The 13,927-nt window shown below is 32.7% G+C and overlaps 4 non-coding genes across 4 annotated transcripts; 3 read left to right on the forward strand and 1 right to left on the reverse strand.

Annotated features, from left to right (window-relative positions):
• Positions 1 to 377: 377 nt before the first annotated feature.
• On the reverse strand, positions 378 to 465 carry TRNAY-GUA (transfer RNA tyrosine (anticodon GUA)). Its single transcript is given in 2 exon segments — positions 378 to 413; positions 429 to 465. It is a non-coding gene; the product is annotated as a tRNA-Tyr (tRNA).
• Positions 466 to 3,670: 3,205 nt separating this feature from the next.
• On the forward strand, positions 3,671 to 3,789 carry LOC149899793 (5S ribosomal RNA). The gene has a single exon (XR_016457927.1). It is a non-coding gene; the product is annotated as a 5S ribosomal RNA (ribosomal RNA).
• Positions 3,790 to 6,074: 2,285 nt separating this feature from the next.
• LOC149899794 (5S ribosomal RNA) lies at positions 6,075 to 6,193 on the forward strand. The gene has a single exon (XR_016457932.1). It is a non-coding gene; the product is annotated as a 5S ribosomal RNA (ribosomal RNA).
• Positions 6,194 to 6,714: 521 nt separating this feature from the next.
• Positions 6,715 to 6,833, forward strand: LOC149899795 (5S ribosomal RNA). Its single transcript, XR_016457928.1, has one exon. It is a non-coding gene; the product is annotated as a 5S ribosomal RNA (ribosomal RNA).
• The last annotated feature ends 7,094 nt before the right edge of the window (positions 6,834 to 13,927 follow it).

Raw genomic sequence — 13,927 nt, forward strand, 5'->3', positions numbered from 1 at the left:
TGTCGTAATTGATTCAGCACGCTCAAGGGTTTCGAATTGTAACCGAGCACAAATTGAATTTTGTATTATTTGATTGCAGTTTTCTCAGCGAAAAGAAATTTGGTTCAGGCTAATGTCAATTTATTTGCGGTCTTGTTAGCGTGAATGATTTAAATTTAATTCTTTTCGTCTAGGGTACCTACGTATAAATTATATCTGTTAAATGTAAAATAAAGTGTTAATGAATAAATATTGTAATTTGTAATGCAGTCAGAAATCAATTGTTTTATTTTTCCCAAAAAAAAAACGAATATTTTTTTTTGAATTAAATCAAATGTTATGTGTTTTCTAAGGTAAATTCCAATAAATTAAAAATATAAAAAAAAATTAAAAAAGATTCCTTCGAGCAGGATTTGAACCAGCGACCTATGGATATCAATCGTTTTCATCTACAGTCCACCGCTCTACCAACTGAGCTATCGAAGGGTTATTGACCGTGTTGAAATTATCAAATACTTGCTATTTTATGTGTCGAATGATTTATATCTCTTGTGTAACGTGTTATGTGAATTATTATAGAGGTAATTATAGTTTATCGTATCTAAAATATTCTGCTTTTATTTTATATCATAACTAGCGGTCTGCCCCGGCTTCGCCCGTGGTACATGTTTACGTTTTCTCTACATAAGAACCATCCTCGTACTTCAAGGAATATAATAAAAAAAGAATTATCGAAATCGGTTCAGCCGTTCTCGAGTTATGCGCTTACCAACACATTTTGCGATTCATTTTTATATATAAGATATCAAGTGGAATTTATTACAACCTAGTACTATAGTATCAAGTTCTCTAAATATCTAAGTGTACCTACATAAAACAGTGTTGTAAAATTTAGAACTAAATCTCAACCTCAAACTCAAGACATAAAATCCGAAAGGAAGATAATGCTAAGCGATTAAGGGTATCAGGTAAACAAAATGGCGTCTCCGAGATAACAAGATCAAGCTGTAGGCGAAATATTTCATCTCCACAGAACCACTAAATTATCTAAATAGAGATCGCTCCCCAATCAGGGATCATTGTGACGTGGGATTATGGTACTAGAAGGAATAATCTGTATTTTTGTATTAATAATACACAACTAATGACTGTAATAGTTATCAGTTATTTTGCTATGAATAATTTACCTACTTTCCAACGAAAAGCTGTAGGTACATAAAATACTACTTATAAAATTAAAATAAGACTATTTTTTTATTTTTTTTACGTCGAGAAGCTAACATAATATTATGAATGAATAAATAAATTTTCAAACAAACATTTCATTTTTCATAAACCTCCTAGGGTCATTGCGCCTGTTCGCGTCCACATGCCTATTCGCGTCCATTTTGCGGATATCTTTTAGAAAATTCACGAAAATAAGTATACTTTAAGTAAAATTGTAATAAGAAAAATTTCCGATAATAGCTCAATGTATAAGAGACATGCACACATATTCAAAATATGCCTGCGCACCGCCTATCCTATTTAAAAAAAATATTTAATTTTGGCTATTAAACGAGAGAGCTAAAACGCGCGGGATTTTGAGAAAAAAATAGTGCGCAGCATCGCGTTTGACGGTAAGTATCTTATTGTTAAATGGGAATTTTTGAATATGTAACTGTTTCTATACTTTGCTAACAAAACATGGAATAGTATGGATTATAAATCAGCTAATTTATTTTACAATTAATAGCTAAAATAAGGTGGACGCGAATTACTACACCGAATTTGTACAACTTCCATTTTGCGTCCACGGTGGGCGCAAACTATACCTATAGTGCATAACAATAGAACATATTGCGTCCACATTGTTTTTCATTACGTAGCAATGAATTGCTTGTTAAAATATGTAATTTAAAATAGATTGTACATTTTTGACTAAGACTACAAGTTGATAATTAAAATTTTCATTCAAATTAGTAAATTTTTATGCTATTTTTTCATTTTAAAATGGGTATTCTAAGAATGAGACTATAGTATCTTTGAGAATGAGATTCAATAAGTCTGTGGTTAAGAAAATAATATAAACTAAAAAGAAATTTAATTCATTAGAAACTAAAAAATAAGGTAGGTAGGTAATCTTAATAGATTATTATTTATTTACACAACATAACTTTGTTTTTTGTTAATTTTTAGTTGTATTATTGATGAGAAGATAAATATAAATAAGTTTTTCCAGTTTCCTTACAGTGAATTATATTAATAATAATGTTGATTTTAGGGTTCCGAACCTCAAAAGGAAAAACCGGAATCCTTGTAGGATCACTTTGATATCAGTCCGTCTGCATGTCCGTCTGCCGGTCTGTCTTTCTGTCAAGACCCTTTTTCTTAGTAACGCGTGGAGGTATAAAGCTGAAATTTATATTGAATACTCAAGTCTACGGTCCCTTGAAGCAGTGAAAAAATCAAACTTATAAGCCAAAGCAATCAAAAGATACAGCCGTTTATGCTGCAAATTTTCGCAAATTTCTACATTCGCAAGGGAATCAAAACCTACAGGGTACTTTACGTGAACACAGACACTTGAAGTTTGGTACGAAGCAACGTCTTATAGCACAAATAAGGGAAATATTGAAAAAATAATCATTTACAGTTAAAACATATGAAAAAAAAACAGGTTAATACGGAACCCTCGGTGTGCGAGTCCCACTCGCATTTGGCCAGTTTTTATTAAATAACTATATTCGTAAATAAATAATTTATTAAAATCTAATTTTTATTTGCATTTGTCTGATAAAATATCACCCAATACACTCTTAATTCCTTTTCTAAGCTGGTGGACGCGAACTGGTCCACGGGTGGACGCAAACTGGAATTTTTGGACGCGAACTGGGTAAAACGCCTAATTCTGCTATTTGTCCAGATAAATAAAAACCACATGATATTTCCAACACAATTCAAATTAAATCTTAAAATAGACTATGTAATGAACACGTTACATAAATGTTGAGTTGAAATTTGTTCTGGAACATTTTTATTTTCTCCTTCAAACTTTCCAACTGCACTAAGTGGACGCGAACAGGCGCAATTACCCTATGTCACAAACATTCCTAATAATTTCTGGCTATTTTGCTCTTTCAGTTTTCCAAGTAGAGCAAATTGCCAAACAAAGCGTAAAAATATATTATTTAAGTAGAAGAACTTACCTATGCTTTATGAAAATTATAATTTATTCGTTTCCTACATTTTGATGAACTAAACTTCATTAAACGTAATTAAATTAACCATTTGTTACCATTTGTCACATCTAGTAAACTCAAGTACACAAAAGCGGATGCTCGTCGCGCCTACTGTCATGGCGTCCGGAAGTCCTCTCGCCATTTGATAAATAGTTGTTCTTCAGTTTTTCTCATGCAAATGAGGGGCTGGATGACGGATGGCATTTGTCACAATTGCTGGATTTAATTTGCGATTGCAGCGACGCGGATAATCTCGGTTGATTGTGAGCACAATCAAGTTTTGTGCAGTATTAGGGAAATGTTTTTAAACAACGCAACGTTGTTTTGGTGTTAGAAATGTGTTATTTGATGGTACGGTATGGCAGCAATTCCCGAGTTATTACGTGGGCTATGTGAATGTCTTATTATAAGTATTATGTATTTGAGATATAGTATTCTAATTTCTATATGTGTTTTATATTACGATCACCGCCAACGTCCATACCACGTTGAATACACCGGTTCTCGTCCGATCACCGAAGTTAAGCAACGTCGGGCGCGGTCAGTACTTGGATGGGTGACCGCCTGGGAACACCGCGTGATGTTGGCTTTTTGCTAATATTCGCTTTTTATAGAATTTGTACAATGTTAATTTTGCAACAATACAAAATTCTACAAAACTTGTACATTCATTTTCATAATGTTCACTATTTATAGTACGGGAGTGAAATTGAACAAATTAATTTAATCTTAAGTGCGAGCATATTTCAGAACGGCGAGTACACTCAATTAAAATTAATGATATTACCGGCACTAGCTTTAAATACTGTTAGATAATTGGCGATGTTTCATGCAAGTATTGCATAGGAATATAAATCGCTAGTCATAGGACTAACGATGTACATCTGCCGTTTTGCATGCAAGTACCTAACTGTTAATTAGTATATGGAAGAACAACAGATTCAATGATGTGTAAAAATATGAGTAAGACGCCTACGCCTATTTATTTTTTTTTGATAAATTAAATAGGCGTGAATTCTATGAATTCTATGAATTCAAACTGCTTGATTTGACAGTAGCTGGATTTTTAATTCCACGTGAAATTCAATAAATTTAGAAGACTTTATAGAGTTAGGGCGCTATAAATAACAGTTTTATGAAATAATGTAGGTTGGTACTAGGTACCTATTCTTTAGGTATTCAATTTTTAAAATAAAATTTTCTGAAGGCAAAAGCTAATTAAAAATGGATTCCAGAAGGTAATTCTTAACACATTTTCTATCTTTGATAGCTCTTTTAAGATTTGTCCATCGCCAACGTCCATACCACGTTGAATACACCGGTTCTCATCCGATCACTGAAGAAAATCCACGCTAATATATAATATATAATAAAATTATAAAGAGGAAAGGTTTGATTTTTTGTTTGTTTGTTTGTATGAATTGAATAGGCTCCGAAACTACTTGGCAGATTTGAAAAATTCTTTCACTGTTGGAAAGCTACATCATTTCTGAGTGACATAGGCTAGGTTTTATCCCGGAAATCCCACGGGAACGGGAACTATGCGGGTTTTATTTTGAAAACGCGGGCGAAGCCGCAGGCGGAATGCTAGTATATAATAAAACATAACAAACATGTTATTATAACGTTCTATTTATAAGCTTTGCTCATACTAGGTTTAGTATACTTATTTGAACTTACATTAACTTATAAATACAGTTAGTACAGTGATTATTTTTTGCCCGCACGTACGGGACAGTCAAGGTGTGGCTATTAAAGTTCAAACGACAGATGTTTGTAGACCAGTATAGTTGCAAAGACACGCTTCACTTAACTATTAATTATTATTTTCTTTAAGCTTCTATGGAATTAATTAATAGTAAAATAACGGTTAAGTGTGTTTTCAAAGTGTTTTGCTTGTAGCAATGATTTTTGTTTGATAAATAAAAAATAAAGCTTATAAGCTCACTTTTAATAAGTCTTATTATTCCGTTGACTTCGTATGATTGGTTATTATTTTTTGAATGTTTTTTGTGTGAAATCTTTGCTCAAGTTTGCTAGGAGGAACGGAAAAAAAAGAAAGTTTATTAAACAAATTACATTTAGGGCCGATTTTTCAATCGCGAGATAAACAGTCTAATAACTACCCCTCGAATAGATTTATTCAGTTATTTATCTAACTCATAACGGCTCGCCTATTTTTCAATCGTGATTTATTTGATGAATAACTATCTGACCAAATATTTCCATATTGGCAGCTCTGCTCTCGGAGTGGCGAAACAAAAATATTAAATTAGTCAGGTTAGAGCGGGATAGAGTCAACTCTTGCAATTTGTCAACAACCGTCATTATGACTCACGTCAGGGTTTGTCTTGTATTGCTCTTGTCTTCTATGATTGTTGATTGTTGTTTTGATTCGAGTAAAGAGTTTGGTTAAATTTGTGTTTCAATTTATATATTTTACGATAGAAACGACATACTTAAAGGCAGCGTTCGGCAAATTTTCAATGGCATGGTCATCAGTACTATCAAAAACATCAATTTCAATATGATTTTAATTGATAATAATTATATAAAAAGAGGTTTAATTGTTAATAAGTCTACGCTCTATGTTATGACATACGAAAATATCCCAAATTTGACGCGTCAGTTGTCAACTCAAACGCCTAACCGTCGAATAGCGCGCTATCTGGCCGTTGGAGCGGCAAATAGATTTATTTCTCAAATAACGTAGTTATTGGATAGATAAGGCCTAATAATTCGTCTATTGAAAAATTGAATATTTTGTTAACTGAAGAATAAAGTCTATCTAGCTGTTTATCTGGGCATTGAAAAATCGGCCCTTAATATAACAGGATTTTTGTTGATTCTTTTTAATTTTAGCAAAAGACAATCGCCAACGTCCATACCACGTTGAATACACCGGTTCTCGTCCGATCACCGAAGTTAAGCAACGACGGGCGCGGTCAGTACTTGGATGGGTGACCGCCTGGGAACACCGCGTGATGTTGGCCTTTTGCTTTTTTGCGCTCAAGGTGTGCGATCTAAAGGTCAAATGCGGCAGATGTCTAGTGTCCAATAGTACTAGGTTTTACGCTTGACCTATCTTAGTATTTCTTATACGGGTTACGCACGGGTACTTCTGATTTTTTAAAGCTGCACCTGGAATTATGAGTGTTGTGTTTTACTAGCAATTAGACATGCTTGACACATTTTATTGACAATTATCACGATTATAAATAACGAATAAAATGATGTAAGCACTAGATATTTCACCACGTCCACTCTCCACGTCTTCTCCACGTCATGATTAATAATTATAAGTAAGTAGTATTAGAATAAAATGTATTACGTAGTCTTCATGTTAGATCAAAAATCGAATGAAAAAATCGATAGAAACACAATTTTAAAATTGTTTTGAATATATATGATACAATGGCATTGACTATAGATTGTTTTTGGCTTCCATAACTCTTCGTTTATAGGGAGGTATTTGAATTCGTTTAATTTGTTTCTAAATTTCGATAACTCCATCGCCAACGTCCATACCACGTTGAATACACCGGTTCTCGTCCGATCACCGAAGTTAAGCAACGTCGGGCGCGGTCAGTACTTGGATGGGTGACCGCCTGGGAACACCGCGTGATGTTGGCTTTTTGCATTTTTTTTAATGCGCAATATGCAAGGCACGAGTCTAGTAAAAAAATAGTCTGTGGTGACCAGGTGTGTTTATGGTTGAAGAAATGCGTTAATATTAATAACATGATGAGTCATTGTTTTGTAATAAGTAAAAACGGTATGGTTGACTTATTAGAATCATGTTAATGTGGTGCGACGGAATTTCATACTTTTCAGTAGTTGGTATAAGTTTAGCGCTAATTAGAAAAACACATTTGTTATTCCTTCTTTCGATAATTCTTAGTCTATGATTAAAACGTTAAAAAGTTAACTATGTCATTCATGCTGTTCAATTCATGCTTATATTATTATGATTATTATATTTTACCAGCGGCCCGCCCCGGCTTCGCCCGTGGTACATATGAAAAATAGATGTTGGCCGATTCTCAGACTTACCCGATATGCACAGAAAATTTCTTGAGAATCGGTCCACCCGTTTCGGAGGAGTATGCAGACTAACATTGTGACACGAGAATTTTATTTATAAGATTTATTATTATGATAGTAAGTTTGGAGAGTTTAATACAATCCACATCTTTTTCTACAGTATAATAAATATTCATAGGCTCTTAATTACTGGCTATCAATTGCAAGATGGAAAAAAATTCACTCCATTTAGCCGGACGAATGGGTTTTAGGAATTTTTATTCGACAAAACTGTGGAGTCGCCTTGAAATGTGAAATTAAAATAATTTCCAATGATATTCTTATGAATTTTATTTAAATTTGAACTTATTAGAATTAAAATACGATGCTATTGATGTTTTAGTTTGAATACTAATTATCTTGTAAGAAAGTGCCTATTGATCTTACAAATCAGAATCGGTTTAATTTTTCTCCATATTTTATCGTTTCAATAAATGAGCAGGGAAACTTAAATCCATTTGAACACAATTTTATAAACATACGAGACTTATACGAGAAGGCTAAATATTCTAGTGTTCTATTTCAAAAAAGAAATCTAATATATAAAATTCTCGTGTCACAGTTTTCGTTGCCATACTCCTCGGAAACGGCTGGATCGATTCTCATGAAATTTTCTGTGCATATCGGGTAAGTCTGAGAATCGGCCAACATCTATTTTTCATATGTACCACGGGCGAAGTTATGCTGGCCGCTAGTTATAATATAAACCAGACATATCATTTAAAAACAACAATAAGTAGATAAATTTATTTTATAAATGCGTAGGTAAAGTGTAGTGCGTAAAGTATCTGTAACAATTCGTATCTTAAACTAATTTTTCCAAGCAAGATTTTTTCAATATTTTATCGTTACCTATATAAAAAAAATAATTTAAAAATCGACTCCATACCACTCCAATAAAAGGGTGCAGGTCCGCATTGTCCTACGCAAATGACCCCAAATAATAATCATCTATTCACTGGACGATCTACTTTCCCATAGAAGATACGGGCATTATGATTTGCGACCGGATTTCAATGAAACGTGCTGAATTACACTTAATTAAGCAAGGAATGACCGGACAATATTTGGTATTTACATATAATTTTGGGTCGCAAATTAGACTGGTGCTGATGATGGCTTGTTTTCATTTAATGATGGGTAATAGAGATTGTATTTTCTTGTTGTGGAGTTTCTATGTGTATGTAGAAATAATTAAAGTTTGGAAAATCCAAAAGTGCACGACTCATAATGCTCATTTAATTATGAAATATACAGGGTGTCCCACTGTTGGTATACTAAGCTCAAAGGAGGTTATAGTTTTGCATACGCTGAGTACGTAAAAAATACTTAAAAAAATCCAGACGCATTTTTTTTTCAAATAGATGAATTCTTAAAACTCTATGTGTACACCCATAACAAGCAACCCGCCTTTTTTTGCCACTAGCACGTGAGCTATCTTTTAAGATTATGTTTTCATAGACAAAATGCTCACATTAGAGAAGCGGTATATGACGGCTGCGCGAAGCTAGAGAAGAAAACATGGATTTTCAGGAAAAAATTATCAAAAAAATTTTAACGTAATTTTGTTGTTTATGTATTTTTTACGTGATCAGTGTATGCAAAACTACAAGTTACTTCGCGCTTAGTATACCAATAGCGGGACACCCTGTATAAAAAAAAAAAAAACTTAAGTCGTTCAAAATTAATTGCCGATAAAACAGCAATTAAACGACACTGAATTAATTAATCATTCGCATTCAGTGACCTACAATCGTCGATTAGAATATTTAAAAAACAATTTAACTCAAATGATGGATTTTTTCACAAGTTATAGTGTTTTCAGGTTTCACACATGACGGACAGGAAAATTTTTTGACCTATTTCGGTGTTTTTTTCCAATTCTATTGAAGTAAATCAATTTTTAAAAAGTATCTATGGGATTAATCTCCATTAAATTATCTCGACAATAGTATGAAAAATATCTTGATTCCGTGAACTAACAAGGCTATAATAATAAGAATAGCTGCAAAAATGAGGCGAAAAAAATTTTTCGATCGTAAAGCACTCTCTGAGTCTCTGATGCTTCGCATCATGAGTCGTGCAAAAGACTGTACAGTGTACAGTGTACACTGAACATACCAAGAATTTAATCAAAAGCTCTTTTGTATAGATTAATCTACGTACTAAACGTTTGGAAACTAAAATATTACGTCAGAATAAACATTAAAATGAATATAAGGTACCTAATATAAATTCTGTTACACTAAAGCTCCGCTTTCTATCGAGATTTTATAGAAGTGTTATCATCAACTCAGATTTAATTTACCTATTTTATTCAATCTTTCTGGACATTGAAAAACATAGCACAGTCACAATATACTACTAAATACTAGAATAGACAGTTATTATAATTATTACGGATAATAATTAGCTAAAGCGTCACACAATTTTTATGGACGCAATATAAAACAAAACAAGGGTAACCATTTGTAATAAATAGTGTGGATTAATAAACCTAGCTCGTAAACCTTTTACGATCCGGGCGGTACGTAAAAATATTTCGGAAGCGTCACAAGCGTGACGTCATTATCCTGCCTGACGTTTATTGGACGTCCGTTTCCTGTTTCATTTTACGTTTATCTATACTCATAATATTCGCGAGCGCTCTATTGTGATGATTTTTTGATATGTTTGATTATATTTTATCTTTAACTTATTGATATAATTTTTTCTGTCTTCTAAATGGACATTCAGCGTGTATTGAATGTTTTGTATACTGTTGCTGTCAAATTCTTATACTATTCTTTAAATAATTAAACACTAAGATAAGTATCGTTTCGAAGGTAATCGGAATAATTCAGTATTTAATTAAAATAACGTATAACACCGTTTTAAATAATAAAGCAAAATTTCAACAAGAAAGAATACGATACGAGTATGCGATAAGATTAATTCATGGCTCATAAAATTAAAAATAAACATTTGAAATGGATACATACATAAACAACCTCCACAACCAAATACATAAGAAGATATATGTAAAAATGGATTCTGCATCAATTACAACCACCCCAAGCGATTTGTGTCACGCGTTCATATCATAAATGTCGGGACTGACGATCGCCGACGACTATTTATTGTCCACTTTATGACTATGTTCCAGTGTTGATTGAATGGTCGGAATCATGGTCACCCTAGCATTAATTGCGTCTACGTAATGATGATTGTTAATATGTAGATACTATAGAGGTTTGGATGTGGATTTTGAAGTGTTATTGACTAAGATATTATATTGGTGGGCATTTCTTTCATATACATTGATATTCATGTTGATCCATAATCTTTATCTTCTTATACAGGGTGTAATCGTTAAGTGTGCACAGGCGATTTTTCCGTAAGTATTACAGATAACAAAAAACTTTAAACTGATATCGAAAGTACTTAACCTAATGAGTAAAATGGCCGGAATAAATTTTTAAAAATAAATCGAGAAATATCAAAAAAAATATCTTTAAACCCTCCCATACATTAAGTATGAAATATGAATATCCCATGTGTAACATTTAATATGAAAATTTTAGCTTTCTTTTCTTTTTTGGTTTTCTGCTTTAATTACTTCGCAAATTTGAAGTGGCATTTTCCACGCTTTTTCCGGACATTTTCACGCATTTGCCGGATATTTTCCGGACATTTCCACGCATTTTCCGGATATTTTCCAGACATTTCCCAGGCATTTTCCGGTTATTTTCCGGGAATTTCCACGCATTTTCCGGATATTTTCCAGACATTTCCCAGGCATTTTCCGGTTATTTCCCGGGGATTTTCCAGACATTTTCCAGACATTTACAGGCTATGTCAGGGAAATGTCCGGAAAATGCCTGGTAAATATCTGGAAAATACCCGGAAAATGCGTGAAAATGTACGGAAAATGCGTGGAAATGCCTGGAAAATCCCCGGAAAATGCCTGGGAAATGACGGGAAATATCCGGAAAATTTCCGCAAAATTCCCGGGAAATATCCGGAAAATGCGTGAAAATGTCCGGAAAAACGTGGAAAATGTCACTTTAAATTTGCGAAGTAATTAAAGCAGAAAACCAAAAAAAGAAAAAGAAAGCTAAAATCTTTCATATTAAATGTATATGGGATATTCATATTTCATACTTAATGTATGGGAGGGTTTAAAGATAATTTTTATGATATTTCTCGATTTATTTTTAAAAATTTATTACCGCCATTTTACTCATTAGGCTAAGTACTTTCGATATCAGTTTAAAGTTTTTTGTTATCTGTAATACTTGCGGAAAAATCGCCTGTGCACACTTAACGATTACACCCTGTATATAAAAATGAATCGCAAAATGTGTTGGTAAGCGCATAACTCGAGAACAGCTTAACCGATTTCGATAATTCTTTTTTATTATATTCCTTGAAGTACGAGGATGGTTCTTATGTAGAGAAAACGTAAATATGTACCACGGGCGAAGCCGGGGCGGACCGCTAGTTTTAAATATTTTTTTGTAACATAATTTAACGAAAATTTCTTTGTGACATTTCATTGCTTTCTTGAAAGCTTACTGATATTATAAATGCAGAAACGGTAACGGGTTTTTCTTTGACTACGCGTGCGAAAACGCGGGCGGAAAGCTAGATCCATTTTGAAGTGGAAATTAAACAGTTTCACAATTAACCATGTAAAAATAAAAATAAGATCACTATAATATTATAAGCTCCATAATTTTTCTCACAAAATTACAAACAAACACCGCAGAACTGAAATACGACTGCAATATCTTGATACTTTAAGAAAACGCGGGCTAAGAAATACAACTATCGCTTAAACAAATGTGCTAAAAAGACAAACGTTTCCTACCCTCAGGACACATGGTAATGGCGCCCGTACTACGTCAATTAGAGTGAAACTCGAACGAAGATTGGCATGAACATTTTGCTGTGTAACTGTTTTGTTTCAGCGTATTGAAGGCGTATTCGTCTTGGGTTTTATATTTCTATCGACATAAGTGAGACGGTATACAGTCTTTTTGATAATTTTTTTATATATGTACCTACTTAATAGTTTCATTTTCCTCTTATTTGAACTAGTTGTTCATAATGTTTAAAATAAAGGAAATCAAATGCATTATTTATGAATTTTTAAGCCTGAATTATGTAACAGGTAATTGTAGGAAGGTATAGTACGCTGCATGATATTTACTGATTTAATATCTACAAGATGAACCTCATTCATTCATATTGACTAAAAGCACCTTTTGAATAATAATCAATTGCAGATTAATTAACACAGTTCTTCACTGTTTTCTCGAATTTTATAGAATTGGAGCTAATAGTAGCGGAAATATACCAAGACTAGACTTGTCTCCTAGGTATATTTACAGAAGAAACTTCATACATCTAGCGAGTTTATGCGACACGGAATCTGTTTTCCTTCAGCTTCGCATTTGGATAAATATGAACTGGAGTGACATTTAGCAGAAACTTTAAAATTACAGCACACTCCGGTTAAGTGAGAAGTAACACTATTGTTCTTGGTGCCTAAGTTTTGTAGGAATTAAAGTGCTTTTTTGCATTGGTTGTTAGGAAGCGAATAAACAGTAGTTTAACTAATTAGTTGAAATTAACTTTAATCAATTTTAAATTTACCTACTTTTTCCTGTTCAGGTATGTAACTATATTTTCAATGTAACAAAACAAGTATGTAAATGTATAAAATTCTATTGCATCGCTATTTTTACACGCTTTATATTAGCTTCACCTGTATGTTTGTTTGTTTGTAACCGACTTCTTTGGGCGCGATTTTGACCCACTTTAAACGGCCAGATTTCGTTCAAACTTTGTAGATTTATTGAGGACCGATGACAATACACTAATTTGATAAAAATTTTTATTTTTTAGTTCGGTTTTCTATAAAAAGCGTGTGTTTTAATATTTTTAAACTATTATTATTATTTGAAATTAATTATCTAACATATCGTATACATAGGGTATACATAGGTAATTAATTTCAAATAATTATGTGAACATTTGTGTTAAGACGACTTTAGGGACATTAACTTTGTTGGTAATTAAACATAATCTTTTAAAATCCCTCTTAATTGAACCTCTAGATATTATATTTTCCATTGGAATTCCAATTTTTTTAATAATGAAACAATTTTATGCTAATTACTTCACATGGAAATAAAAAATACGTATAGTAATTACATAGGTATTCATAATAAAATATATTTATACTGTGATAATAGGTAGCAGAGAGGTTAAACTAATATATTTTTAACTGTAAAACACGGTAAAAATAACCTAGGATCGTTCATGAAAAAAAATGTAAGACAGAGATACAAGAACATTAAAATTCAAACCAGTAATTAATTTACAACAAGTTCATTATCACACATTCAAAATTTCCATTAAAATATTCCAGTTTATCTATTATCTAAGATAAGAGAAAGCAGTTTATTACTGCATTGTCTTACGGTCAAACAGCAGAATCAAAATACAAGCCAAAAGCCCATAATCCCGGCCCAGGTGACGTCAATTAATCACAATAGTTAATCCGAAACTAATTAAAGCATGCGTGCTCCAGTCCTACATAATGCCCTCCCGCGGGAGGGTTATCAAAATAATTACTAAGAAGCTTGCTTTAAACC

This window comes from Colias eurytheme, chromosome 20 (genome assembly GCF_061535395.1).
Source record: "Colias eurytheme isolate Ceu_HAF_F1 chromosome 20, ilColEury1 Martin Lab GWU primary, whole genome shotgun sequence".
NCBI lineage: Eukaryota > Metazoa > Arthropoda > Insecta > Lepidoptera > Pieridae > Colias > Colias eurytheme.